The sequence below is a fragment of the Leptopilina boulardi genome, unplaced genomic scaffold (genome assembly GCF_019393585.1).
Source record: "Leptopilina boulardi isolate dan_hultmark-lab unplaced genomic scaffold, ZJU_Lbou_2.1 LbouV2_367, whole genome shotgun sequence".
Lineage (NCBI taxonomy): Eukaryota > Metazoa > Arthropoda > Insecta > Hymenoptera > Figitidae > Leptopilina > Leptopilina boulardi.
Window position 1 is genome coordinate 690,030 of NW_026137937.1, and position 27,411 is coordinate 717,440.

At 28.0% G+C, this 27,411-nt stretch overlaps 2 protein-coding genes across 4 annotated transcripts in view; one reads left to right on the forward strand and one right to left on the reverse strand.

Annotated features, from left to right (window-relative positions):
* The window catches only part of LOC127287005 (ras-related protein Rab-24-like), a 590,458-nt gene that overhangs the window by 149,553 nt on the left and 413,494 nt on the right, over positions 1–27,411 (forward strand). Inside the window, exon 1 of one of the 3 annotated variants that reach the window (XM_051313689.1) lies at positions 1,880–1,888. The exons of the other annotated variants lie outside the window; for them this stretch is intronic. The gene's annotated coding sequence lies outside the window, so the exon portion shown is untranslated. Of the gene's footprint in view, positions 1–1,879; positions 1,889–27,411 lie in introns of those variants that run through there. 3 annotated transcript variants of the gene reach the window in all.
* LOC127286996 (sodium-coupled monocarboxylate transporter 2) overlaps positions 1–27,411 on the reverse strand; it is a 415,172-nt gene that overhangs the window by 71,481 nt on the left and 316,280 nt on the right. The gene's annotated exons all lie outside the window — the stretch shown is intronic.

The window sequence follows — 27,411 nt, forward strand, 5'->3', positions numbered from 1 at the left end:
ACGTGTTTAATTTTTAGTTTAATACATTGTTTCAAATTTTGTATAATCTCATTCAGTTATTTAAGGTTTTTTTTTTATTATTGATTTAAAAAACGTAGAATAAAATGAAATTACTTATGAACGTAATGGTATTACCTACGAAAGTAATGAAATTACAATTCGTATATGAGCCTTTTACTTTGTTTGGATAAAATTAACGATTGCTTTGAAATGTGGTTGTATATCTCATTTAATGAAGTATTTTCCAATTCAATAAGCAATTTTGATCAATTTTTTTTTCTTTTATACAATAGAATAGAAAAGAAATTTCCAATAATTGCTCTCTACTGAATTCATTCATCAGATATTTGAGATTGAGAATAGTTTTTCACTTTATATGTTCCAGAAAAAATTGTAATGAAATTTGACTTAAGAAGATTCACATTATTTGAATTTTATACAGAAAATTTGAAAATAAAAGATGAACTCGCGTGAAATTATCACAGTAACATATTAAAACAATGGCTTTATGAATTAATGAATGAAGTATTTTACAGAAATGTTTAATGCATATTCTTTTGAAATAAAACCTATTAATTTATTTTTGTAGCAATTTCATTAAATAATGAATCATTACACTTTCAATGAAAAATAAAATTCATCGTATTTTATGGCAAGTTTTTTTTTTTAATTTACCAAGAAAAATGCCAAGAATATTTAAGAAATCATTGTTATTTAAAATTCATATTATCATATAATTTGTTTCATACGTAAAGTGCAAGAATTATAATCTTATAAATATAGTAGCCAAGATAATTTTCTCATCAGAATCAATCAATGCTTCATCATTATTTTCTGTGTTTAATTTAATTTGAATAACGTGAAATAACAGTTGAAAGTACAAAATAATTCTTCACAAATACATTCAAATTGAATAAATCAAATTTCTTAGAGTTTATAAAATAATTGAATGATTTTAAAAAATTTTTATTTATATTTTTAATACCAAACAAGTAAAATATAAAAACTTAAAGAAAAGCATTTTAAAAATTTTAATTTCTTTTCTGTTTAATTTTTCTATTTTCTTCTTATCTTCAAAATTTAATTAATACGTTTATCACGATTTACATTTATAGTTTTATCTTATTTTCCATAAAAAAAAACGTTTTTACACACCCTGAAAAATAAAAAGATGACAAAAGAAAATTTAGATTTTATTTCCTCAAATGAATTAAATTTTGAGGAAGGATTGAGAACTTTTCCCCCTTAAAAATGTGACGAATACAATTTTGTGAGTAATTTGTATTTTCAATTTTAAGACGTACTATGACCTGTTTTACTACCATGACCTACTTTGAATATTTTCATTTTTATCACTTCTGAGCATTTATCTTATCATCTAGACACCATCTTTGATAGAATTATATAATACTTTTGTAAAATTTTTCTTTTATCGTCAATTACTTCATTTAATAATTTAAAATTCCTCTCTCTCTCTCTCTCTCTCTCTTTTGAAAAAGTGATAAATTCTCTTTGAAAAAGCATCACAGTACCCTGAGTTTTAATGCTCATATTAATTATGTTTTATATAATAAATCTACTTTTTCGTGGCATAATAGAAATTGTGTTACATGAATTTATAACAACAAGCTTTCATCTCTGTTAACTTACAACTTCAAACAAAATTAAAATCTTCTTACTTTTAAATCACGAAAATTATATTTAATACACGCGTTATGATTAATTAAAGTGAAATCTCAAATAATCAAATAGTAAATTTTACTTTTGACAATAAAAACCTCTTTTTTACGTACACAAAGTAAAGCAAAAAAATTTTTCCATTTAAAAATTATTTTAATTTATTTTAATGAAAAACAAAATTCTCTTTTTTTGAGTAAAAAAAGAAGAAATAAATATTATCGGAATAATAAGATTTCATTATTGGAACAAAATATTTTTCCATCTCACTAAACATTCAATTTATTTGTGTTCTGCATTTAAATCGGATTAGAATAATTCAATAAAATTACGTGCAAGAAAGATTATTGGTTTATATAAATACATATATACATATATAAATTTTCCATTTTACTTCGTGGAAATATTTACGCGATATATAAAGTCATATTTGATAAAGTATACATTATATACATTATATTTGCTTTTATTTTATATGATGAGAAATTTATTTTATATGTATATATAAACAAATAGGAAATCTCTGTTTGTAAATGAATTTCCTTGAATAATTAATGCAGTGAAAAGGTATAAGCGCATGGAAAGTGATGAAACATAGTGTGTATTGAGTGTAGAATTTAACTGCGGGTAAATGCAACTTCCACATTACATATAATGTCGTGAGCACACATAATATACCTTCAGGGAACATAGAGTCACGGAGACGTGACAGTAAATGTTATATAATCCCGTGAAATGTATGACAAGCAGCATTTGAGTGATAAGAATATTTCTAATACCATTTAAGCTCTACGTTCACATACAATTCATAGTCAAGTAAAGCGTTTAATTTTCCCCTACACTCCATATGAATATAATATATGTATATTTCAAAACCAAAGTCAACATTTTATTCATCATTTATATTTTTAAGCCAATATTTATAATAATGGTAACAAAAAAAATGGCAAATTATAAATATATTTCAATTTCAATAATTTTTTTTTCGCAACTTTATTTTATCAACTAATTAAATGGATCGTGAAATTTTTTTTTTAATATTTCACAAAAAAAGAAGACATTTTTTTAATAAAAATATATTTTTTTGTTGACAAATTAATTGAAAAGAAACTAACAATTTAGATTTTCGTGAATTAATTTTTGCAGAAAATTAAATGATAAAAATATTTTTTGTTGTACCTTTATTTTATGAAATGTAAATGTAAAATTATGTAAATAAATTTTTGAGACCTTGTGCGGTAATAATAAGTTTAAATAAAAACAAATTTTAGAATAACAATCTTTGCTGAAAACTTTTGGCAAACAACGTAAAAGCACAATACCATCAAAAGAAAAAAAGTAAATGAAACAAAGTTGTAACCATGTTTCAAGAAGTTACGAGAATACAAGAATAAAACAACTGGTTAGAACTTGAAAATGATATATATATATATATATATATATATATATATATAAATACAAGTAAGTGAAAGTTGGGATAAAATTTTTAAAAACACTGAAACTTCATATTAATATTAATAAAATAATTTTCTCAATGTCAACATTGAGGGTCAGCCGGGGTAAATCCGAACGCTTTTAGTACGTTTCAACAATAACATAAGTTTTATCTTTTAAAAGACAATACTTCCGGTATTCTGGTGCATGAAGTTGTTACTTAACTTCCATAGAACAATTTTATGGGGTAGCAAATTTTTTTGATAAATTACAATCGCAGGAAACTTAGCGTTCGTATTTACCTCGATACTTTGCAACTTACCTAAAATACCGGGGTAAATACAAACACCACTGTATTTCAGAAAAATCTTAGGGAAAATAAATTTAAAGTATTGCAGTTGTTAAACTTATATAAAAACTCAAAAGAAAATACGATAATAAACTTATTATGTAATAATGCATCATATATAAATGCAAAAACCCTAGAATACCAAATTTTATTAAGATCCTGAAAAACTTTTTTCAACAAACCATTTGGCAAAAAAAGTGGAACACTCCTTCGAGTGAACAGAGATTAAATTTTTGCTTATTAATGACTAACGAGGATACATATAGAAAGAAAAACTTTTTTCTATGTACTTTTATAATGTTAAAATAATAGTGTAATCAAATAAAAACAATTTTGTGTTTAATAAAAACCCTGGTTTTCCAATTTTCCGGGGTAAATACGAACAGTCTGATATTATTAATAAAATTTTACAGAAGGCAAAAATCAAAAATAGTTTCTGTTCTAGTATTCAAAACAAACAATTATAAATAATAAAATGAATTTTTAGCTTCTTTTTCTTCAAATACGAGATAAAATACTGTGTCATCTTTGATTTTCAATCTTTTTTGCAATACTCGTTATCTTTGTTTATGCTGTTGCTAATTTATCAAACGAAAAATGGGATAATACTTAGAATCTCTTGAAGAGGATCTGAGGTAAAAATTCTCATGTCTAACTTATTTTGTAAAGTTTTAATTAAGCTGAAATAATTAGCGTTCGGATTTATCCCGGCTGACCCTACTTTTATAATAATATTCTATAAAATTCATCTCTTTCAACAAATCACATTAATTTCCACAGAATTAATTCTCTACATGTTTCAATGAATCGTATTTTAAAAGACACTAATCCGAAAAATTAATTAACGAAAATCCTATTTTGCAAATCCTCATTTTTCATACAGCTTATACTCAATATATAAATGTAAAATTTTCGATTAATTCAAAGGAAAAAAAACAGAGAAAGAGAAACTATTCCTAGTCATTAATTTTTGAGAAAACGCATTCATATTTTAAAATTGGATAAAATATTTATAAATTAAAGACAATTTCTGTCATGTAAAACATTTTAAATGAGGAGCAAATTTTCAAAACTTGATAAATCCATTTTTCAAAAAAATGGAGATAACCATAAATTTAATATTTTAAGGACCTCACAAATCGATCTGTCACTGTTAAATTTAAGAAAAAAAATTTATTAATTACAAATTTTTTATTTAAAAACTTATTGACATAACCAAGATGATTTACAATTTGTATGTTTTGTATTAGAAAAAATTACCAAAACCTGTAAATCACTCAATTATGACAAAGTTCAATTAGAAACATAACGTCTTGAATATAAAAACATTGTTATAGAAATAAATTATTTTAAATTTTTTATTTTAAAATTAACTCTAGTGGTTATGTGTGGAAAGTCATTTGTTTGAATTTCTCGAAATAAGAAAATATGGATTTATCAGGTTTTGAAAACTTGCTCCTCAAATTATCTCGATTTTGGTTTATTAATAAAAAAGAAGACAGTTGCAGTTAGACAAAACGTTTTAAATTTTCAACATTATCAAACTATTAAAAATTTGAGTATAAGTAGTACAAGTAAATTTTAGTCTGAATATTTTTAAAAATGTTACTTTAAACATTGAAATGGGGTTTTTAAAATTCATGATTTTTTCACGCTTCAAAAAGAGGAAAAACATATTTAAAAAATATAATCAAATTTTATTTTTTAAACAAATTGTTTAAAAATTAATATTCTTTTTAGAAAATAATTTTTATTTAAAAGTTTAAGGTCTTCTGTGTAAAAAAACATTCTTAACATTTTTTTCTATTTTTAATAAAGAAAAAGTTATAAGTGAAGCAAAAAAATATTTTTAAAATTTTTTACTGTAAATTTCTGCAAAAATATTAAAAATTTTAAATTCATTTGTACTTTTATTTAACACCAGTATCACTACAATTTATCGAATATTGAAAAAAATTGGAGAAATGTCCCCGTCTATTCATATGAAATGTCTCAATTATATTTCTAGAATATTGTCAATCAATTTAATTAACTATTTTTTACGTGTCATAAAGATATGACATATCTTTTTAAGTTTCAAGGCCGACACCAATTAGATATTAATTAAATTGATCATTGATTTTTGTATTAGTAATATGAAAAAATAGACTATTCAATTCTTGTAATTTTTTTATAGCATTACTAAAAATAAGTTTCAGACAAATAGAACTGTACATTTTGTGTCACTTTGAGGTAATATTAAAAGTAAGTTTTTGTTTTTTGTTATTTAAGTGTTTAAAGTCCTTTAATTTCAGTGACAGTAGTTATAGTAAATTTTAGTCGGACAGAAATCTGACTAAATGTAATGATCTCAAAAATCTAAAATTTTAGAAAAGTTTTGCTCAGTTTTACTACTAATAGTAAAAATACTAGAGTTTAAACACTTTCGGCCGACAAAAATTCACTTTTACTACAGATACAAAATTTTAAAAAATTTAATTAATTCTTCAAAAAATTTTATCTCTATGGTTCCGTTCACGCAGTGAACCGAAACGGAACCTTTATGGTTTCACTCATGTCCGTCCATAAAATCATACCCCCCTCTAATACCTAGCGATTTTAACCGATTGAGCTCCAACTTGGTATACATACGTATTTTTGCAAGTAGATTAAACAAAACTTATAGCGAATCCAATTGAAATTGAATTTACTTATATTCCAGAAACTTGATATTTCGGAAAAAAGCGAGTCCTACCCCGTTTTAACTTTTACAGTATCAGAGCTAAAAAACTGAAACTTGGTACACATATTTAATTACACGTGTAGATTTCACGAAAAATATAGCTAACCATTTTGAAGTTGACTTAAATATTACCTCGCTTCAAAAACTCAAAATTCCTGAAAAAAAGCTTAAAATTCCTTTTTATCTTAACTTTAACAATTTTTTAGCAAACCATCTCATACTTTCTACATTATTACATACGTATTATAACGTTGATTTTAATTTATTATTGATTTTTATTCTTAATTATTTATTATTTTATTTTCAAGACAATCAACGTTATTTACCATTTTTAATTATTAATTTTGTCAAGACGCCAAGTTTTTTTTATGGAAAATAACTAAACCAAAAAAAAATAGTTAAATAACCCGACAAGTAAATTTTATAATTCTAATTAGGAAAAACTAAAACCAGCTCAGGAATTCTATTGTTACTTTACAGCAAAAATAGACCGCGGAAAGAGGGGATAAGGATAAACACCATTAACGAGACAAAATTTGTAACAATAACACGATTTATTAATAGTCACTTCAAATTTTAGAAAAAGTTAAATAATGACAGAAGGACGAAAGACAAGATTTATATTTTGTTTATTCAATTATACTTTAATAATATTGAGATCGAATCTGAACGAAATCGACTCATAATATATAATTGAGGACTTACCGCCATTTTAACGACGACGCATCGTCTCACAATTAGAATTTTGTTAAATTTTAAATTTAGTTATTTTACACGAAAAAGAATAGAACACAACTTGTCTCTACTAACACCAGGATAAGAATGAGAATAAAATGGCTGACGAGACAGACACGAAAGCGTCGCTAAACAGCGGACTCTCTTCTCGGTGTCATTGAGATCAATTAATATTCAATATTATAATACCCGAGGCCGATAATCGATACGCAGCCGTCGGTAACCCAGATCCCTACACTATCCGACGTTAAATTGATTGATGCGAGAAGTCCATAGGAAATTGACTGCCAGTATTGATTTGACAGATCGTCAACAAAACAGCAATTTCGTCTTCCTAGTGTTCTTGACTATTCTGGACTCTCATTCAAATATATACACCAGGAAGCTCTTCCCTTGATAACTTCTAATTTCAATGATAGATAGTTACGTCTTTGTGATCCGGTGAGAATCCTCAATTCCTCGCGAGAGTTTTCATAACAGAACGAAAGGACAAATCAGAATCAAATTTATTCATTATGAGTCGACTATTAATCTGACGACTTTGGCAAGTTGGTTTGTTAATACGTGAATTTATTATTTTAACAAAATGAAGTGAGTATCATAAGAAAACTCGCACTTGACCAATTTGTTATCCTTGAACGTATTTTGACGAAGTCTAATTTTTTTGTTAACACAAGGTACAACAATCGTTATTAAAATTTTAAGAATTTTGATGTCTTTGTCTAATTATAATTATCTGATACTACATGAATGCATGAAAGAGGTTTAAGGAAGCGCTAAAAATAATTAACTGACGTATGATAGTGACTATATATAAATGCTTTGATGTTAATAACAAGTAATTGAGATATATACATATATGACGTATGTCAGAAGAGGAACGTAATATACATCTTTAGACAATTACATTAAAGTATTAGACGTCAGATGTTTCTTGAGTTTCTGGTTTCTGACAAGGACAATTTCAGTGAAACATTCCCTCTATTCTATATACCTACATATAAGCCCTGAGTCAAGGAGAATAGCGTGGAGCGCAGCAGTCTTAGAAAATGTCCCATATCCCAGTTGTAAGATAAGCTTTAAGCACAGTAGGGATATCCTAAAGCCTGACGTGTTACGCTTATGCCAGTAGCAAGCAGCTTCTCTTCTATGTTTGTGCTCTGAGAGAGAGAGAGAAAATGTATCGAGTATGTTCTGCTACCGACGGTATAATTTACAACTCTACCGTATTCCCACTCTAAACGTAATGGCGGGAGCGAAACGGAACTGAAGGCTAATTAGCAGGAATAAGAGAGAGAGAGAGAAACAGAGTATATGCTTCTCGAAAATTCCTTTTGTATACATCTCTCCCCTTTCCTTTACCCCCGCAGCTTTACCCCTATCTTCAACCCATCTTGTGTTCTCCACTGCATGCAACTCTCTTCTAAAACTATTATTGTGCCTTGTTTCTCTCTCTTTGCAAGAAATTAGCTTTAAATAATTATTCTTACTCTTTAATAATTATTTCCCTTCACGACCTCACATAATTACTTACAGGGAAAACAATAATAATTTGTTTCACATTACATTGTAAATGGAAAGTTCTTATTATAATAATAATAAGAAATTAATTTTCATTACTATTATTATATATTAATTTTGAATATTATGTAATGAAAATTAATTTCTTGTCATTATTATAGTAAAAATTTTTTTCATTTTCTTTTATTTTTATTCTATGGCAAAAAAATATTTAATAAGAGGGGTATAAATAATAACTCTTGAACTAAGATGTACACTTGTGTTCTTAAAGTATACGTCAATTATTGTGAAATAACCTAAAGTACATTGAAGTACTGAAAATTATCTACAAGTATTTGAATTTTCTGAAATAACGTAAATTATCATGAAATATCCTGAATTACCTTAAACTACAAAGAATTATCTTAAAGTAGGGTAAGGTAACCTAAGAATACGCACCATCAAATATTTCAGTTTATTAGGAATATAAACATCTATTTACTGCATGAAAACCCAAGTAGAAATGTGCCACTGGCATAGTACTGACCCAACACTGCCAGTCAGTATAACGGTACTGACTGCCGTACTGGGCCAGTAGTGGACCAACCCTGGCTGGTAACGCTGTCCAGTACTGATTTTGTCCCGCTCACCAGTACTAACGCAGTACTAGAATAATACTGGCATAATACTGGCAAAGTACTCATCCGGACTTAAAATCTCACTTTTTTACAAAATGCTAAAACACGCTTTCCAATGCAAATTTCATCCTTATTAGCTTATTACTCCCATTTTTACCACGAACAGGTAATGTGAAGCCAATAATAGTTAATGTTATTTAGAATATATAAAATATTATTCACAATAAATAATTAAAATAATAATTATCACTTATATTAATTAAATTATTTTATTTTTAATAAATTATTTTACAAAAAATAATTTGTGTTGTAAATTTTTTTATTTTTTTAAATTCATGATATTTAATTTTTTTTACTTTGCACTTATACTTAATTTAATAATTGATATTACATATGAACAAATATTGTACTTATAACACTTAAAACTAAGAACGAAAAATCTCGCACGCATGGGGGATCGAACCCTAAACCCTTAGAACGCAAGTCAGATACGCATACCGCACAGCCGCGCTGGCTTGAAGTGCTGACTTGAAGTAGTTCACCTAATACAAAAGTTTTGATTTCAAAGTTTGTATTATCTATTGATCACGAAAATAAAATGAATTTATTCTTAAATTTTTTAAACTCACAAAATTTTTTCAATTTTTACAAAGATTTAATGAAATAAAACTGGATATCAATTTCAGTTAAATATTTTTAATAAATTATTTTTACCGTAAATAATATTAAAACAGACAAAAATGATTGATGAATTACATAATTAAAAATAAGTTAATAAAAGACGACTGTAAAATATGAATGGTAAAAAATTTTTTAAATTTAATATTTAATTATTAATAATATTTAAAAATTACAGTGAAAAAATTACATTTGCTTTATTTTTAAAACTATTAGAAAAAAATTCTCAACTTATTGTTATCGTATGCATGATAAATAACTTAATGCACATATTTCAATGAGTACTAAAATAACTAAAAAAACATAAATATATTTTATATAGGTATATAATAATACATTACAATTACATCCAAAATTTTGAGGGAAAGTATTCGAAAGAAATTAATATACATTTTTTAAAATAAAAAATCATCGTTTTCTACCTATTGGAATAATTTAAAGACTTTTTCATTTAATGTTTTTTATTACCGACATAGTACTGATTCGGTGTGAATGACAGTGTACTGCCAGTACTGGTTTTAATATTTTTTTACCTCCGACATAGTACTGATTCGGTGTATTAGTCAGTACACTGCCAGTACTGAAAGTCAATACCGACAGCCAGTATTGGATCAGTACCATGCCGGTGTTTAATTACGGCGAGCTACGGATATTTCTACTTGGGAAGGTTCTATCAGATACTGCAAATTAAATTCTGTCATAATTTATATAATCATAATATTTGTAGAAGTTTTATATTATTTAATTTTTATATTGATGGTTAGAAAGCGAGTATCATTGTAATTTTTTCATTCATAAAATATAATTGATTAAGGAGTTTCTTCATGTTATAAACAATTATCAAGTATATTAAACGCATAATTAAAGACGGTTTAATATAATAAAATAATTCTGAACTTTTTTTTTATAGTTAAGGTTCATGTAAAGTAGATCCCAACCTCCAAATGTATAGTAGAAAAGTTTGACAGAAATGCCTCGTCGTTATTACGGTGGTCGCTAGACGGCTCTTGCGTTAGTTTTTCTAGTAGCGTTTTGTTTATATTTTACAGTCAATTTTATTTTTTAAATATTTATCGCAATTAACAGTGTTTCTCGCGGATTTTCCGGGATGCAGTATTTTTTTTTATTAGTGAAAACAATTTCCATCTATGAAGGACTCTATAGATTTTCAGCATTTCTGCCAGACTCTTCTACCATACATTTGGAGGTTGGGATCTACTTTACATGAACCGTATTTTTTTAATTATTATTATGTTCTTCTTGGTACTGCATAAGAGTACGCAGTACTATTACTAACAGTAATTATCTGATGTAAAATATCCTGCAGTGGGATTACGAATAGCGCTAGTCGCTATGTAGCGCTTTTCGCTATTTAGGGTTAAAAACTTACAAATTTTTAGTGAAATTTGTTCTAAATGATGTTCAAAATAAAATAGCATTGCCAGTTTCTTCAAAACTCAAACTGCAAGATCGTAATTCCAAAGAAAATATAAACATAACCCCACTGGATAAGACCTTTGACATAGAATTCATGTCAATTTCCTAAAAGATTTTATCTACGTAGCAAACCAATACTACACGAAGATGGAAACAATTCTCTAACTTCATGTTTGTCAAACTGTTACTTTACAATAAAATAATTTACAAAAAATCATTTGATTAAACATTTTGATCATTTGAATAAATTTAACTTGAATCCATAATTTTTTACTTCATACTTTCCACTTTAAAAAAGTACTCATAATATAATTTCTATCTTTGAATTTTACCAGCGAAACAATAATTGTACTAATCTAAATCTGTGAAACTGATACAATTTTCTTGAGTCACCCATTAAATAAAATTTTTTTTTAAATGAATGTAGCTTCAAATCGCTACGTAGCAAAATCTTCGTAGCGCTGTTGCTATTCGTAATCCCACTCCTGTACTTACTTAATTTTCGAAATTAACTGAATTTAAATTTAAAATTAGGTGTTATTTAAACATATATTATTCCCATATATTGTATACGTATTAAATAAAATGAATACTTTTCCAGAAATAAACAAAATTAAGAAAAAAATTATATATATATATATATCGTTCCAAGTAAAATTAAATTGACTTTAATCCATAATGTAAGTTACGTCGAAAATGAAACTATTGGAAAAGCAGGTTTAGTCGGAAATTAACTTAAACAGAGACGTTTCCGAAATTAGGCAAATTATGCGTTATATGTGTTCAACTTGAAATGGAAATTAAGTTTCGACGCATTTCGAATTGTAGATTTCATATATATAACTTTGCTTCATTTCTATAGTTGTATTTTCTCACAAATGTTTTAGAGTGTACAATACCAAGTTTTCACACAAAATCTTTATTAAAATTTTGTAATTTATAGGTATATATATAGTATTCAATTTTCAATAAATATAATTGAATTTAGTTATTTAGAAATTAATAAATGCGAATTTTCTTTTGTTTTCGTATATATAAGAGAACAGAATTCGCAAGTGATTTATAACTTGTAATCGTGTGCGCAGGTGAAAATGGAAATGGCAACGAAAGACTTTATTGTGCTGTACACCACTTGTGTCTCTCTTGGGTATAATAGAGGTAGAAAAATGATACTATGTTAGAGTCGCCACCAATTGTAAATATATCCCAGCAAAAGCAATTTTCATGAATAATTTTTGGATCAATTTCTCTTTTTTAAAATTTAAAATTCTTAAATTAAATTTTAGTTTACATTGTTTTTTTTCTCATTCTTTCTTATTATGCATGAAATTGATCCTTTCATTAAATATAAAAAAGTACACGAAAATTCAAGTAGTTTAATTAAAATTTTCTCCTCCCTTCTTGTTATGTATATTTAAGTTTAAAACAGAAAATTTATATTTGCTCATGGTAAATTTAATTTTTTTTATGTCATGTACCATTTCATTGTTTGTTAACTAATTAATTTATTTAATAACAGTTTACAAGATGCACTTTTATATTAAAATAATATATTTAACTTTTATGTAAGCGAAATTTTTTTAATAAAAAATAAAATATGAAATTTTATATAGAGAAAAAAATTTATGAATATAAAAATTAATTATTGTGTTGTGTAAAATAATATTTTAGAAGAATTTACTTTGTTATTATGTAACATTGTTTCGTTTTAGAAGATAATTCGTAATTTAGAGATTATAGATGTTACATTCGAAAACGCGGCTGTTAATTAGAAATTTGCATATATATTTTATTCTATAGATACTTTTTTTGCTGCAGTAAATATGATACAAATTTGGCATTTATCAAATCAAATTATACGACTACGGTTATTGAACACGTGTTGGTTATTACTCGATGACCACTATAGTTTAATAATTAAGGGAATGTGGTATTAGTTACAGTTGGGTGGCAACATGCTAATTGAATTTGACTGTAATTATTTCGATAATATTCAAATTTTATTGAATTTCCTTAAATTTAATTACTTTTCAAGTGAATATCAGAAAAATTATGAATAAAGATTTTTTTTAAATTTATTTATATATATAAAAAAAATTTATCAGATATGAATTTTTAAAAGTTTTTTGACAAAATCTTTAGTTTAGAAACAAAATTTTTTTCAATATAAAATAAAAATAATTATTAACCATTTTTGAATCTTTAAAAAATTTTTTAAAGACGATTTAAAAAATTTTTAAAAAAAGGAAAAATATAAAGAATAAATTACTGAAGAAAATTATATATATAAATAATCACGAATTTTGTGCAAATTTTTTTACGAAATAATTTGTGTGAAAAAAAATCGATAAAATTCGCATATATTATACAGGGTGTCCCATTTTAATCTATCAGGCAAAATATCTTTAATCAGTTGATTTTACAAAAAAATGTTTTAGACAAAAGTTATTGTGCTCAGAGGGGGACATCCAGTGGTAAACTTGAATTTGTCCTAAATGACCTAATTTAGGTCATTTCAAGGTCAACTCATTTTTTTTAAATGGAACCACCTACTTTTTATGCCGGAAATCGATAAAGCAGCATATTCCACGTCGAAATCATTGATGCTCTTTTTTTCGATAGATCGACCTATTTAGGACAAATAGGTCATTTAATTATTATTGTATTTGGGAAAATAACTTTAAACTAATTAATTTTACAAAAACATGTTTCAGTCAAAAGTTGTTGTGCTTAAAGGGTCAGTGACTCAGTGATGACCTTAAATTTGTCCTAAATGACCTGAATTAGGTCATTTCAATTTCAACTCATTTTTTTTTTAATGGAACCATCTACTTTTCATGTTACAAATCGGAAGAGCAGGATATTCTACGTTGAAATCGTCCAAGTACTTTCTTCGACAGATCGACCTATTCAGGTCAAATAGGTCATAATTAATTTCACCTACAAGGCCTTGGTTAGATCTAGTCTATATCAAATAATTTTTCATGAAGAAAGATCAAGTTTTTATGCAAGGAATCGTCAGGGCAAGAATTTTTATGTAAAAAAAACTAGACTCAACCTTGTAGGTGAAATTAATTATGACCTATTTGACCTGGATAGGTCGACTCATCGATAAAAGTACTTGGACGATTTCAACGTGGAATTTCCTGCTCTTCCGATTTGTAACATGAAAAGTAGATGGTTCCATTAAAAAAAATGAGTTGTAATTGAAATGACCTAATTCAGGTCATTTAGGACAAATTTAGGGTCATCACTGAATATTCCCCTTTAAGCACAACAACTTTTGACTGAAACATGTTTTTGTAAAATTAATTAGTTTAAAGTTATTTCCCCAAATACAATAATAATTAAATGACCTATTTGTCCTAAATAGGTCGATCTATCGAAAAAAAGTGTATCAACGATTTCAACGTAGAATATCCTGCTCTTCCGATTTGTAACATGAAAAGTAGATGGTTCCATTAAAAAAAAAATGAGTTGAAATTGAAATGACCTAATTCAGGTCATTTAGGACAAATTTAAGGTCATCACTGAATATTCCCCTTTAAGCACAACAACTTTTGACTGAAACATGTTTTTGTAAAATTAATTAGTTTAAAGTTATTTTCCCAAATACAATAATAATTAAATGACCTATTTGTCCTAAATAGGTCGATCTATCGAAAAAAAGAGCATCAATGATTTCGACGTGGAATATGCTGCTTTATCGATTTCCGGCATAAAAAGTAGGTGGTTCCATTTAAAAAAAATGAGTTGACCTTGAAATGACCTAAATTAGGTCATTTAGGACAAATTCAAGTTTACCACTGGATGTCCCCCTCTGAGCACAATAACTTTTGTCTAAAACATTGTTTTGTAAAATCAACTGATTAAAAGTTATTTCGCCTGATAGATTAAATTGGGACACCCTGTATATAGATTAATCATTTATGACATAAATGATGCAAATGTCGCGAAAAGAAACATTACAAATGTTAAAGGAAAAATAAAATATTTTTCTGCTTTAAATTGATAATAAAAAAAAAATGATTTATGACACATATTGCTTATGATTTGAAGATTCCCTTTATAGATACGTCGATAAATATGCTTGATAAATTACATTGGAGGTGTGATCATTCTCTCCCTCTCTCTTTCTATAGTCTACCAGAATGTGCGGTCCGTTGAATGCATTCATGTTGACAGATGTCATAAATTTATGTGGCCTCGCATCCATAAACTTGGAAATTGTTGAAAGTGTTAATACCAAAATTGTCATCGTAAAACTAAGAAGAAAAACTTTTATTTATAATACTGTGAAACTGTCTCGTAATTATTTTATGTCATACAAATTGGTTTATCATGACAGTTTACTTAACGTCAAATTCTTATTTTATCCTCCAATTCTTTACCTTTCTAGCTGGATTCAGTAGTAATATACAGTTATAGTCAGACAAAATACTGAAACATTTGTCTTGAAAGTAGGATATTGTTAAAAAGTATATTGGCGAATTTTTCGTAATTTTAGTGGGTCCTTAGTAATGCATATATTTATAACATTAAAATGCGCCTAGACTTGTTCAAGAATTGTTCTGCAATTAATAATAAAAATATGTTTTAGTTAGAAAAAGTATTTGAAGTTTAGTTATAAAGAAATAGTAAAAATAAATTTTAGTCACAGAGAATGTTGGTTAAATTCTTTCGTACTCTCTATAAATCTGAATTAGTCAAAAGTGAGTTACTAATTTAAATTATAGTATATTTTATCTAACAACATTTGTTTTATATTGAATACTATTGATATTATTTTGAATAGGTATATAACATTTTTTATTTTTTAATACAAAACAAAATTTGATTCCGTCTATGTTTTGTGATCTTAACCCCTGGTCTTTGGCTGCAGTCAACTGTTCACTATATATAGGATACAAATGAAGGAATGTCTCTGCCTCATTGAAGGCATGTGCGCTATAACATACTTCAGTCAATTATGAGCTTTGACTCGAGAAAACGTATTAATTTAAGTGATTAGACGATATTGATATTAGATGAGTAGAAACTATGCCGAACATATATACATATAGGTATGCCTCCTAACACTACCAAAGTCTCAATCCACGTCAATGGTGATAACACTAATGGAAGTTTCTCCTCAATATAGGTCAGTGAATCTAGCGATTTCGTGTATCTGAAATCGTGATATATTCCTATACGGAATACTTGAGGACTATGTGACGAAATTGTTCGATAGCTGATGATTTCCCCCCCACTCTCTTTCTGTAAAGCCAAATGATTGAACATTTTAACTAGACTCCAGCGACGAATGTTGGTAGGGATCTAGCAGGGATATCCCTGCGATTTTCCTACCAGGAGTAAAAGGTTCTCGCTAGAACCCTATTACCTCCCTTTAATCGATTATTATTAAATAAAAATTAATAAATATTTAATAAATCCAAAAAACATATTTATATAATGATCCAACGTCCTTTCTTCCGTGTGTATTTTTGAAATTGTAGAGCTAAAAACGCCCGTTATGCTATTTATTATAGCCGTGAAGTTTAATTGAACTTCCTAACCTCCAAACAGTACTAATACAAGTTTTAACCAGAATTATAAATAAAAAAGTTAGAAATGATAATATTACCTGTAGAAATTGGAATAATCATAGTAAAAATTAAAAATTTGCAATAATGATATTAACATAAAGACAAAATTTGAGGTTAGAAAACCAATCAATATATTTTTTACTTTTAATATTCTAAGTACATATTTCATGTTTGTTGGCTTAATATTAAATATTCTTAAATTGATAATATTATGTTAATATTTACCTTCTGATAAAGAAGATAAGTGATTTGAGTCATCTAAATTGTTAATATCCATAAATTTCTCTTGAACATATTGCATTCTATTTAATTCAACGCCTACGGATTTCACCTCAAGATATTGTTTGCTACGCATTCGCGATTGCTTTTTTTCCTCTTACTATTTTCCATTATTAATAAACAAAAGAACAATAAAATTCAGGTTCACACAAAATGACATGTGCACTTGCACCATTCATGTCATCATTCTCGACGATGGAACATCGATATATTGAAAACTTCGATACATCGATTTCGATATTTTCTATTTAAATTTAAATATTATTTTTAAATTAAATAAAAAGTGAAACTATATATAATAATGTAATTTATTAATAATATTATTTTGATTCTATCACTCGGTGTTATTTAAAAATAAATTTAATTTATTTAATAATTTTATTATTATAATTTATTATTATTATTTATTCTTTTTATTATTATTTCTAAAACGAACATTTTAAAAATATTTGTGTCCCTTATTGAACATAATTAAATTCATATTTTAAATAAAAAAAACATCGAAAAATAATCTAAGTCCGATTCGAGGTATTTCTGGCTAGAATTTAGTAAGGGCTTAATCAGATTTTTCTAGTTTGAATTGCCTTTCTGGAATTCAAACGAGATCTCAGCAGATATTTCTAGTCTGAATTTCTCACAAGAATCTAAACAGGTTCGAGTACGACTTTTCTAGGCTAGATTTTCTAGCGCGGTTCTAGTCGGAATCCATTATCACATTGGGAAGCTTAGGGACATTTCTACACGGGTAAATAAAGGCAACAATAGACCACGGAAAGGGAAAGTAAGGAAAAACACCATTAATTGTATAGAATTTACAATAATACATTATCATTCAAACATCAATTTCCCTATTATTAATTAGATTATTCATCTTTTTTATTTTATATTCGTCAAAATGCCGAGTGAATAGAATGTTGTGGCTGAAGACTAAAAATACAAGATTCACATTTGATTGATTTGAAATTAACAATTTTTATAATAAAGAAATCGAGTCAGGAGGAAACGACCTTTAATTAAAGGATTGGGACTCACCGTCCAATTGATGACGACGATGACGCCTCGTCTTACTATTACAAGTAACTTTTTTTAATAATTTTATAAGAAAAAAAGAACAGCAATTTTACTTTACGAACACCAGGATGATAATGAGGATTAAATGTCCGACGAGCTATGCTCGAAGGCGTCGCTAAACAGCGGCCTCTTTTCTCGGTGTTTTTCAGATGAATTAATATTAAAAATAAAATAATATCTGCTATCGATAACCGATACGTGGCGTCGGTATAGCAGATCCCGGAAATATCCGATGTAGAATTGATTGATGATGATAAATGTGAACGGGAAAATGGATCTTTGATAGATCATCAAGAAAACAGTGATTTCGTCTTCTTTGTGCCCATGAATTTTCGGGACTCACATCTAAATATATACAGTAGAAAGTTCTTCCCTTGATGACTTCGTTGCGATGTTCTGAACGTTGTTCCGTATAAGAGAGAGTCCTCAACGCTTCGTGAGAATTGTACATAACAAAACAAAGGGTCTTATCAGGACCTATATTTATTTTATACATATGATTGACTATTGATTCTGACGACTTTGTTTCAGTCGTTTATATATATATATATATATATATAAAGGAAAAATCCAATTTGGTGACTCCCAGTGTTAGAGAAGAAGTAATGCATTCGTCGCATGAATTGAGTGCCGTCTGTAAAGTCTTGGTTAGCTCGTGAAACCATTTTAAAAATGCAGTAAGCCGCACACATCCGAAGAAAAATTGGCGAAACTGATTTACGAAAGATCGCACCACGAAATGTCTTTATGTCTTAGTACCGCGACTATTCTCTTCTTTTTTATGAGAGAAAAACCCTGCCTCTCGCTTTTATTTTATAAAATTATGGTGAAATTGTCTTTTTTATTATTTTATACCTCCGAGCTATATAAGGCACGAAAAGATATCATGGAAAGTAGGTCAATGTAGGGCACGTGACAAGTTAACATATAACAAAATTTCACGAAAATGTCCCGCGAAATTATATTAGAATTTTTGAATTCATAAAATTAAGATCAGCACTACTTTTGTGTCATAATTAATATGCTCTTCTGTTTTGAAATTGTCAATTATTTCACAATGAATGATAGAGTGATATAATTTAAATATTTAAATAAATAAAACATATATTTATTTTATTTATCTGCGAAAAAATTCACAACATAATGAAAATCGAAATATTATATTTAACTGCCTCGAGGTTTGTGTGCTTGGGTTTTCACGGTAAAGTAAATCAGATCAGAATAATGGTGATAAATTATACACTTACTCAAGCGATGGAACAAGCGTGCAATTTTGGGGCCAATTATTTGCTAGCATTATAATTGCAGTTCAACAGTGAATGCAGGAAAAGTCAATTTTTTCGGCCAACTCGGAAAAGGGGTTTTTTGAATTTAGTGGCTTTACTAAACACTGAATGAACATATTGTGCTTACAATTCTGTCCATCGTTTTAATTAACTTTGATTCTTTATTAACGTATTTTTTCATTTTTATATGTCGACAAAAAAATTATTTTGAAATTAAGAATATATTTATCCTTAGCACTTGTTGAAGAATATTTACAATATAATTTATTCTTAAATTAAGTATATTCTTAAAAATAATCTAAATTAAAGAATATATTTATAACAGGATTTAAAATATACTTTTTTATTAAACACATAAATTATATTATTTTTTGTTCTGAAAGTACAACAAAAATTAATTATTATTTTTAGAAATCGTTCTATTTATTTTACGCTTTTTGTTATTGTTTATCATTTTGTTAATTATTAAGATGCATTAAATATAATTTTAACGCAAAAGTTTGTTTCAAGATTTACGAGGATTTTTTGTTTAAAATTATAACTTGACTATTACTTTAAAGAGACAATTTACAACTTGACGATCAAAAGAATATTTCGTTGTGTATACTTATCGTTTAAGAGCTTGAGGAAATTGTAAACTTTTATGACAAAAGTTATTGTTCATATGCATTATATAGCAACTCTAGAAATAAAGAAAAGGTTCTTTTGTATAAAATGTTTATACTAACATTAAAAATTATAGGTGTATTAAAATAAAAAAAATTATCTTCATTTGAAATTTAAGGTATTAAAATCCCTTAATAAAATATCATATACAGGGTGTTCCAAAAGTATGGAAACTTGCAAATATCTCAAAAAGTACGAATTTTCGTAAAAAATGTTCAATACAAAAGTTGTACCAAACAAAAAAAACTACATTGTTGAAACCAAAAAATTGGGCCCTGGGCCCAATGTTGGGCCCTACAATGAAAAAAGTAGTTTTCTTAAATGAGACCACTAATTTTGAATATCAAATTCGTAATCCCCATGAAATTCTGCGTTCAGACATGTGGTATAAATGCCGAAAATATTGGGCCCAATCGAAGATATCGGGCCCAACATTTTTCGACAAAGAAATAAATTTAAAAAATCGTATCTTTGGGGGTTTTTGGGGTCACAGGATTACAAAATTCAAAGCTACTTTAAAAATTGGGCACAGAGTCCAATGTAGGATTCCGCGGCCCAATGTAAGGCCCACAGTAAAAAAATTAGTTGTCTAAAATAAAACCCACTAATTTTTAGTATCCATTTCGTAATCGTCATGAAATTTTTGATTTAGTTTTGTAGTACAAATGCCAAAAATATTGGGCCCAATATTTTTGGCATTTAGACTTATTTTTTTACTGTGGGCCTTACATTGGGCCGCGGAATCCTACATTGGGCTCTGTGCCCAATTTGAAAAGTAGTTTTGAATTTTGTAATCCTGTGACCCCAAAAACCCCCAAAGATACGATTTTTTAAATTTATTTCTTTGTCGAAAATGTTGCGCCCGATATCTTGGATTGGGCCCAATATTTTGGGCACTTATACCACATGTCTGAACGCAGAATTTTATGGAGATTACGAATTTGATATTCAAAATTAGTGGTCTCATTTAAGAAAACTACTTTTTTAATTGTAGGGCCCAACATTGGGCCCGGGGCCCAATTTTTTGGTTTCAACAATGTTGATCTTTTTGTTTGAAACAACTTTTGTATTGAACATTTTTTACGAAAATTCGTACTTTTCGAGATATTTGCAAGTTTCCATACTTTTGGAACACCCTGTATAGAAAAAATTTTCATTCGAAATAAAAACAATGTGATTTGAAATAAATAAAAATTTATATTTGTTTTCATAAATATAAATATACTTATTTGTTTCAAACAAACATTTTATTTGCGGCAAATTTTAAGGTAATATAAAAATATTGTATATTATCTGATGATTGTTCATTACATTTTTATTATCTACATTAGGTTAAAATTTTCTTTATGAATCGTCTCTATTTATCATGAAACTTTTATGCTTAAATCTATAAAAATAGAAAAGCCCCTGAGTAGACGATATTTTCTTTATTGCAGAGAATCTCAGTTGCAGAAAATCGCGAGTTCAATAAAGAGAAAAATGGTCAGCAATAAATTTTCACAGCTGATCTATCATAATAACTTCTTAATTCCCTTTAAACTCTGAGGGAGACGTTAAGAAAAATGTGAAATTGAATTGTGTGCACGTGTAACTTTTTCAAATTTTCAACAAGAACGACAAGAAAGTGACATCTCTGATACGATAAAGATAAGTGAACTTGAACTTTCAACGACCTTAAGAAATTTTAACAACAGCTTCACTCTGGAACCTACATCTATATGCATATTTAATATCCAGATCGAACTTAAAGAGATGCCAAGTTAAAGATGATATAATTTATCCTAAATAATTTTTCTTGATTTTTCGTTTTACAAAATTCTTTCAGATATTATAAAGTACTATTAATGCTGTAGGTAATTAAATAATTACCTATAACATTAATTTATATTAAATTCAATATGTTAATATAATTCAATTTAATTAATTTAATTTTTAAAAACAAAAACAATTAGCATAAGTACAATTAAATTCATTAACATAATTTTTTATAAAACGAAATAAATTTGATTTGTTATAATCAACTGATCTGAACTTAAATTATATTTACATTGATGTTAGTACAGTTTTCACGAGATAAGAATAACATGTAATCACATATTTTTGTCACATAATATACATGAACAACAGACAGCAAATGAAACTCGATTGGATCTTGATCTTAATATCGAAGTTACAAGCTTGAGGATTAGCATTCGGTTACTGTTTCCAATATAGAGACAGTTAACCTGTGTAATGCAAATCTATGTTGTACTTAGAGGACGGATTGTAGAAATTACACGTAGATTTGACCAGTTGCTATATCAATTCAAAGAGGAAATTAATTCTCCAAAAAGTATTGTTACAAAAAAAACTATATAATATAAATTGAATCATTCGAATTTCTTTCAAAGTAAATTTCCTCCTTTAATTTAAATTGTAAATAATTTTTAAATAAATCAAATAAACTGTATTATGGAAAAAATTATTGTTCTGTACTTGAAATAAACATTGTTTAATTGAATAGAAAGAGTTTTTTTTAGTATAAAATTACAAAACATTTAAATCATTGTTTCTGACACGGAACTATTTTTACTACTGACGCTAAAAAATTCCAATAATTTAAAAAATTTTAAAACTTACTACTTAGTAATATATATAAGGCAAAATTCCTGAAATGTCCGAACAAAAAATTAAAAGTTCTCGAATTTAATCTATACTTTTCTAAAATGTTGTTATTGTTGGTGAAAGTCTAAAAATCAATTAATATTTAATTTAATTTTTTTTTTTTTTTTTTTTTTTTTTTTTTCAATTTATACTCCTGTCCTATTGGCCTAACGCTCTCGACAAGAGTCCCCGAGGAATACTTTTTGATTGGAAGCATAACCCTGAAAATTATTCTAAATTATTAACCTAGTGCGCCTACAGTACGACTTTCGACGATAGGAGTACTCGCATTTGCCTGGACCACCCGTAATGGGTTTTCTCGCCAGAGGAGTAGGAAAACTGTAGAAAACCTCTCCTGAGTACAACCGGCTTATTGACAACCGAGTTCAAGCGGTGTGAATCGGACAATTAATCGACAATCCACACCGTTATACGAGTAGAGGAGGTCACCTATTACCACCTAAAAGCCATTTAACCCATAAATCCAAAATTATAAAAAAGTTCCCAAAAAAATTTAATTTTTCTTAGGCGGACGATTTTAATGCATTTTCTTGCACAAAATACAACTAAAAGTGTAGAAAAAAATTGACAGCCCGATCCGAGTAGAGGAAGACACCTATTACCACCTAAAAGTCATCCAACCCATAAATCCAAAATTATAAAAAAGTTCCCAAAAAAATTTAGTTTTTCTTAGGCAGACGATTTTAATGCATTTTCTTGCAAAAAATACAACTAAAAATGTAGAAAAAAATTGACAGCCCGATCCGAGTAGAGGAAGACACCTATTACCACCTAAAAGTCATCCAACCCATAAATCCAAAATTATAAAAAAGTTCCCAAAAAAATTTAATTTTTCTTAGGCAGACGATTTTAATGCATCTTCTTGCACAAAATACACGTAAAAGTGTAGAAAAAAATTGACAGCTCGATCCGAGTAGAGGAAGACACCTATTACCACATAAAAGTCATCCAACCCATAAATCCAAACTTATAAAAAAGTTCCCAAAAAAATTTAAATTTTCTTAGGCAGACGATTTTAATGCATTTTCTTGCACAAAATACACGTAAAAGTGCAGAAAAAAATTGACAGCCCGATCCGAGTAGAGGAAGACACCTATTACCACCTAAAAGTCATCCAACCCATAAATCCAAAATTATAAAAAAGTTCCCAAAAAAATTTAATTTTTCTTAGGCAGACGATTTTAATGCATTTTCTTGCACAAAATACACTTAAAAGTGCAGAAAAAAATTGACAGCCCGATCCGAGTAGAGGAAGACACCTATTACCACCTAAAAGTCATTTAACCCATAAATCCAAAATTATAAAAAAGTTCCCAAAAAAATTTAATTTTTCTTAGACAGACGATTTTAATGCATTTTCTTGAACAAAATACACGTAAAAGTGTAGAAAAAAATTGACAGCCCGATCCGAGTAGAGGAAGACACCTATTACCACCTAAAAGTCATCCAACCCATAAATCCAAAATTATAAAAAAGTTTCCAAAAAAATTTAATTTTTCTTAGGCAGACGATTTTAATGCATTTTCTTGCACAAAATACACGTAAAAGTGTAGAAAAAAATTGACAGCCCGATCCGAGTAGAGGAAGACACCTATTACCACCTATAAGTCATCCAATCCATAAATCCAAAATTATAAAAAAGTTCCCAAAAAATTTAATTTTTCTTAGGCAGACGATTTTAATGCATTTTCTTGCACAAAATACACGTAAAAGTGTAGAAAAAAATTGACAGCCCGATCCGAGTAGAGGAACACACCTATTACCACATAAAAGTCTTCCAACCCATAAATCCAAAATTATAAAAAAGTTCCCAAAAAAATTTAATTTTTCTTAGACAGACGATTTTAATGCATTTTCTTGAACAAAATACACGTAAAAGTGTAGAAAAAAATTGACAGCCCGATCCGAGTAGAGGAAGACACCTATTACCACATAAAAGTCATTTAACCCCTAAATCCAAAATTATAAAAAAGTTCCCAAAAAAATTTAATTTTTCTTAGGCGGACGATTTTAATGCATTTTCTTGCAAAAAATACACGTAAAAGTGTAGAAAAAAATTGACAGCCCGATCCAAGTAGAGGAAGACACCTATTACCACCTAAAAGTCATCCAACCCATAAATCCAAAATTATAAGAAAGTTCCCAAAAAAATTTAATTTTTCTTAGGCAGACGATTTTAATGCATTTTCTTGCCCAAAATACCGGTAAAAGTGTAGAAAAAAATTGACAGCCCGATCCGAGTAGAGGAAGACACCTATTACCACATAAAAGTCATTTAACCCCTATATCCAAAATTATAAAAAAGTTCCCAAAAAAATTTAATTTTTCTTAGGCGGACGATTTTAATGCATTTTCTTGCACAAAATACACGTAAAAGTTTAGAAAAAAATTGACAGCCCGATCCGAGTAGAGGAAGACATCTATTACCACCTAAAAGTCATCCAACCTATAAATCCAAAATTATGAAAAAATTCCCAAAAAAATTTAATTTTTTTTAGGCGGACGATTTTAATGCATTTTCATGCACAAAATACATGTAAAAGTGCAGAAAAAAATTGACAGCCCGATACGAGTAGAGGAAGACACCTATTACCACATAAAAGTCTTTTAAGCCATAAATCCAAAATTATAAAAAAGTTCCTAAAAAAATTTAATTTTTCTTAGGCGGACGATTTTAATGCATTTTCTTGCACAAAATACACGTAAAAGTTTATAAGAAATTGACAGCCCGATCCGAGTAGAGGAAGACACCTATTACCACCTAAAAGTCATCCAACCCATAAATCCAAAATTATAAAAAAGTTCCCCAAAAAATTTAATTTTTCTTAGGCAGACGACTTTAATGCATTTTCTTGCACAAAATACACGTAAAAGTGCAGAAAAAAATTGACAGTTCCATCCGAGTAGAGGAAGACACCTATTACCACCTAAAAGTCATCCAACCCATAAATCCAAAATTATAAAAAAGTTCCCAAAAAAAATTTAATTTTTCTTAGGCTGACGATTTTAATGCATTTTCTTGCACAAAATACACGTAAAAGTGTAGAAAAAAATTGACAGCCCGATCCGAGTAGAGGAAGACACCTATTACCACCTAAAAGTAATCCAACCCATAAATCCAAAATTATAAAAAAGTTCCCAAAAAAATTTAATTTTTCTTAGGCAGACGATTTTAATGCATTTTCTTGCACAAAATACACGTAAAAGTGTAGAAAAAAATTGACAGCCCGATCCGAGTAGAGGAACACACCTATTACCACATAAAAGTCTTCCAACCCATAAATCCAAAATTATAAAAAAGTTCCCAAAAAAATTTAATTTTTCTTAGGCAGACGATTGTAATGCATTTTCTTGCACAAAATACACGTAAAAGTGCAGAAAAAAATCGACAGCCCGATCCGAGTACAGGAAGACACCTATTACAACATAAAAGTCATTTAACCCATAAATCCAAAATTATAAAAAAGTTCCCAAAAAAATTTAATTTTTCTTAGGCAGACGATTTTAATGCATTTTCTTGATAAAATACACGTAAAAGTGTAGAAAAAAATTGACAGCCCGATCCGAGTAGAGGAAGACACCTATTACCACCTATAAGTCATCCAATCCATAAATCCAAAATTATAAAAAAGTTCCCAAAAAAATTTAATTTTTCTTAGGCGGACGATTTTAATGCATTTTCTTGCACAAAATACACGTAAAAGTGCAGAAAAAAATTGACAGCCCGATCCGAGTAGAGGAAGACACCTATTACCACCTAAAAGTCATCCAACCCATAAATCCAAAATTATAAAAAAGTTCCCAAAAAAATTTAAATTTTCTTAGGCAGAAGATTTTAATGCATTTTCTTGCACAAAATACACGTAAAAGTGTAGAAAAAAATTGACAGCCCGATCCGAGTAGAGGAAGACACCTATTACCACCTAAAAGTCATCCAACCCATAAATCCAAAATTATAAAAAAGTTCCCAAAAAAAATTTAATATTTCTTAGGCAGACGATTGTAATGCATTTTCTTGCACAAAATACACGTAAAAGTGCAGAAAAAAATTGACAGCCCGATACGAGTAGAGGAAGACACCTATTACCACATAAAAGTCTTTTAAGCCATAAATCCAAAATTATAAAAAAGTTCCCAAAAAAATTTAATTTTTCTTAGGCGGACGATTTTAATGCATTTTCATGCACAAAATACACGTAAAAGTTTAGAAAAAAATTGACAGCCCGATCCGAGTAGAGGAAGACACCTATTACCACCTATAAGTCATCCAATCCATAAATCCAAAATTATAAAAAAGTTCCCAAAAAAATTTAATTTTTCTTAGGCGGACGATTTTAATGCATTTTCTTGCACAAAATACACGTAAAAGTGCAGAAAAAAATTGACAGCCCGATCCGAGTAGAGGAAGACACCTATTACCACATAAAAGTCTTTTAAGCCATAAATCCAAAATTATAAAAAAGTTCCTAAAAAAATTTAATTTTTCTTAGGCGGACGATTTTAATGCATTTTCTTGCACAAAATACACGTAAAAGTTTAGAAAAAAATTGACAGCCCGATCCGAGTAGAGGAAGACACCTATTACCACCTATAAGTCATCCAATCCATAAATCCAAAATTATAAAAAAGTTCCCAAAAAAATTTAATTTTTCTTAGGCGGACGATTTTAATGCATTTTCTTGCACAAAAT